Here is a 4,705-nt window from a genome sequence, read left to right as displayed (position 1 = left end):
ACCTCATAATTACATTCTAAAAATATCCATAATAATAATTTGAAGTGCTCAAAACATGTTAACTAATACATGTATGAATCCCTAGGTATAGGATATTCATAACCCACCAGCTCTATTTATGATACTATTAGCTAAAATTAAGAGAAAATTCATAATTTAGGCCCAAAAACTTAACAACCTTTCATAATAAGGGAATTCATGATTTTGAACATGGAAATATACTATTCTTATGGAAAAATATGTATTCATGGTTTAATTACAAAATAAACTAAAAAAATTAGGGAAAAATTATATAGCTTAATCACATGCTTAAAATCTTAACTAATATCATGTAAAACATGCTTGGATTTGAGAATAGTGTGAATAACATGATATGGGCCTAAGAAATCATGAATAATCGCTAAAACATGCTTAGGAGTGAAAATTATATCATGGGGGATTGAATTTAAGCTTAGAATAATAATTAGGTAAAATCCCTAGTTTATTAAAATCTTAAAATTCATGAACAAAATCATAATTTGGGCATGAGGATGAAAGGAGATCGTCATTGAATACCCATATACCTGATTCTTTTTTATTCATGTATTAAAGTTTTGGGGATTTGGACTTGCAGGTGAAAAATCTCAATTTTTTGCTTTAAAAGAGTAGAAAATCGCATATCTCTTGAGATTTGGTGTTGTCTTAAGAATGAGGGTTTTGGGTTGTTTTGGCTTTTTATTCAACCTTAAAATAACTTAAATGGTGTAGTTTTGGGGTTAAAAGAGTGGGAAAAGACTAAAAAAACCCCTTAGAAATCATCTGGAAGAAGTCTTGATGACTTAGATCATGTCTCATAGGGTCAGGCCATAAGTCATGGTAAGAATCTCCATTTCAGCCTTTACTTCCTAGATTATGACTCCCTCCTAACGAACCATAATGTCTAATTATGGGTTGTCATTTGGGCAGATTTAACAATGCTTCAGATTACGACGTGTTTGATCATCTTCGGGGTGCTTCATTATTTTCAAAAATAGATTTGAGTTTCGGGTATCACCAGTTGAGGATTAGAGCTTCATATATTCCAAAGATAACTTTTTGGACTCGATACAATCATTATGAGATCTTGGTCATGTCCTTTGGGTTGATAATTGCCGCAATCATGTTCATAGAGTTGATGAATTAGGTGTTTATATCATATCTCGACTCTTTCGTTATTGTATTTATAGATGATATCTTGGTTTATTCTAAGAGTGAGGCCGATCATGAGGAGCATCTGCCGATTGAACTTCAGAGGATGAGAGATCAGAAGTTGTATGCTAACTTCTACGAGTGCGAGATTTGGTTGGAGTCTATCTGTTTTTTGGGTCATGTTGTGACCAAGGATGGTATTATGGCTAATCCAACCAAGATTACAACATTTCGTGATTGGGCTAGGACTACTTCTCCCACTAAGATTTAAAGTTTTATGGGTTTAGCTAGCTACTATTGATGCTTTTCTAAGGGTTTTTCATATATTGCAACTCTTTTAACCATGTTGAGATAGAAGAATATTTTCTTTTAATGGTCTAATGCCTGTGGGATAAGCTTTCAAAAGCTCAAGGATTTATTGATCTCAGCTTCTATCTTGACCTTTATCAAGGAGGGCATGGGATTCACCATCTTTTGTGATGCTTCTAGTATTAGATTGGTATTGTGTTGATGCAAGTGGGTAAGGTGATTGTGCATGCTTCTCTTCAGTTGAAGCCAAATGATAATAACTACCTCATCCACGATTTGGAGTTGTGTGTAGTTTTTTTTTTTGCTTTAAAGTTATGGAGGCACTATTTATATAGAGTTCGTTGTAAGATCTTCTTGGATTATTGTACTCATCGGTATTTCTTTACTCTGTGAGATCTTAATATAAGACAACGTCATTGGCTTGAGTTACTTAAAGATTATGACCTTACTATTCTTTATCATTTGAGCAAGGCTAATATGGTTGCGGATTCTTTGAGCCAGAAGTTGATTAGTGTGGGTAGATTTGTGTATCTTTTGACCCAAGAGAGGCCTTTCGCCTTAGAGTTTTAGTACTTGGCTAACTAAATGGTTAGGCTTTATATTTTGACACTTGGGTGTGTTTTGGCATTTGTGGAGGCTAGATCTTCTTTGATGGAGCAGATTCAGGCTTATTAATTTAATGATGCTAGTTTGAGAGTGATTTGAGATAAGGTGTTGAATGGCGAGCCTAAGGAAGCCTCACTTGACTTTGATGGTATTTTAAGGATTGGAGGTCAATTTTGTGTATCGATAGTAGGTGATTAGGTGAGATTGATCATGGAGGAAGCTCATTCTTTGAAGTATTCCATTTATCTGGGAGTGACTAAGATGTATCGTGATTTGAGAAAATACTACTGGTAGGGCAGTATGAGGAAGGACGTGGCGTACTTTGTAGCTCGTTGCTTATGTTGTCAGTAGGTGAAGGCCGAGCATTTGAGGCCTAGTTGTTTTCTTCAGAGGTTACCCATTTTCTAACAGAAATGAGAACGGATCAATATAGATTTCATAGCTGGGTGACCTCGTACTTCTCATAGATCTAAAAGTGTTTGGGTTATCAAGGATCGATTGACAAAAATTGCTCATTTAGTTCCTATTTAGGTTTCCTCAGTACTATGTTTGTGAGATAGTTTATTTCCATGGTGTACCATTGTCTGTAATCTTAGATAGAGGTTCAGTCTTCACTTCTCACTTTTGGAAGACTTTTTAGAAAGAGGTAGGTACCTGGGTTGATCTTAGCATAGTTTTTCACCCAGATCGATGGTCAGTTTAAGTAGACTAATTAGGTTTTGGAGGACATGCTCTGCGTTTGTGCTATAGACTTTGAAAGTTAGTAGGAGCAGTATTTAGTCTTTACAAAATTTGAGTATAGTAAAATCTACCATTCCAATATTGAGATAGAACCCTTCGAGGTATTATATGGTAGGCATTATCACTTTCTAGTTGGTTGGTTTTTGATTCTTGAGATTAGACCTCCAGGTACGAACTTGCTTCATGAGTTTTTGGATAGTGTTCATGTCATTCAAGATAGTCATTGAGCAACTCAGAGTAGGTAGAAATGCTATGTGGTTCGTAGACTTCATGCCTTGAGATTTAGTGTGGGTAATTGAGTCTTCCATCGTGTTTCGCCCATGAAGGGCATAGTGAGGTTTGGGAAAAGGAGCAAGCTTAACCCTGGGTAGATTGAGACATTTGAGATTCTCTGAATTATTGAGGATGTAGCTTATGAGTTAGCACTGCCCCCATATTTATCAACTGTTCATCCAGTTTTTCATGTATTCATGCTTCAACATTATATTCTGGATGAGTCTCATGCTATTTGTTAGGATTCACTGCATTTAGATAAGAGGTTGTCTGTAATACCACAGAAAATTTTTTGTTGAAATTTTGTGCATAAACGTGTCAGGTTCTATTTTCTAGAATGAATTATAAATTTTTCATGTGGAATGTCTTAGATTATGACCCACCATTGCGTAGAGTATCAAATAATCTTTCCAACGATATGTGGATCATCCAAAACGGACACCCGAGCGACGAGTTATGAACATTCCGATCGAACTATGAAAAGTAGTGAACAGTAAAACGTGCAGGAAAAAGTACTGAGGCCTGACGTATTTTTTCTCCAACTTTAAATGATCATAACTCCTTGTACATAATGACCTGGGTGATCTACTATATATCAACGAAAATCTTTGCGAGTTCTCTTTCCAATGAAATTGGTTTCATCCAATTTTTCTATCAGAGCAAAAAGTTATGGTCGATCTACTTCAGCCTATCAAAAGTGAATTTTTGGGTCAATTTCAAATTATCATAACTCCTCGTACATAATGATCTGGGTGAGATACTATATATTAACGGAAAGATATGGGAGTCCTCTTTCTAATGAAATTGGTTTGATCCAATTTGTATATCAGAGTAAAATGTTATGGTTGATCTACCTCAGACTATCAAAACAGTCCACCAAAGTACACATTCGAGAATTATTTGATTTTTAGAGGCGTTTTGGTCATTTTCCCTCACCTAAAATCTGTCCAAACCCTTTATTAAAGCCTATTAGAAGCATTATATGTTATATTTCATCAAATTACCTCAAAAAGAAAACCCTAAGCTCTTACATCCAACTTCAAGAACCTCCAAAGTTCACCATTAATTCTGCAAATTTATTCAAGATTCCAAGTTCTTAGTTCAAAAACTCCAAGAACAATCATTCAAAGGCACGATTAACATCTCAAAAATGAGTATCGATCTAAAGTTCATCATTCAAGGTATGTGGGTGTTTTCAACAAAAACTCTCTTTCGTTCTTGTGCCCAAAAGTAATTTTCTTTACAAAGGCATGATTTTTATTTAATCTTTTACGAATTTGAAGCATGAACCCACATCTTATGATGATTATTATGAAATCTTGATGTTTATGATTTTGAAAGATGAATTTACATAGGTGGAGATATAAAGCATGAATCTTGAATGATATTTATCATGATTTTGATATTTGGGTCGTGAATCCCCATTGGAAATTCTGCTTTTTTTTTCAGAAAGTGTGTGTTATAAGCACTTTGATGTTGAATATTTGAGATATTTTAAATGATTTGACCTTTTGGTCTTAATGGAGTTATTTTGAACTCGAGTGTGAAAGAAATCCACAACGTGATTGATTTTGATAGATGGGAAGCATGATGGCTCCCGATGTATATT

The sequence above is a fragment of the Capsicum annuum genome, chromosome 6 (genome assembly GCF_002878395.1).
Source record: "Capsicum annuum cultivar UCD-10X-F1 chromosome 6, UCD10Xv1.1, whole genome shotgun sequence".
Classification (NCBI taxonomy): Eukaryota; Viridiplantae; Streptophyta; class Magnoliopsida; order Solanales; family Solanaceae; genus Capsicum; species Capsicum annuum.
This window is presented reverse-complemented; position numbering follows the sequence as displayed.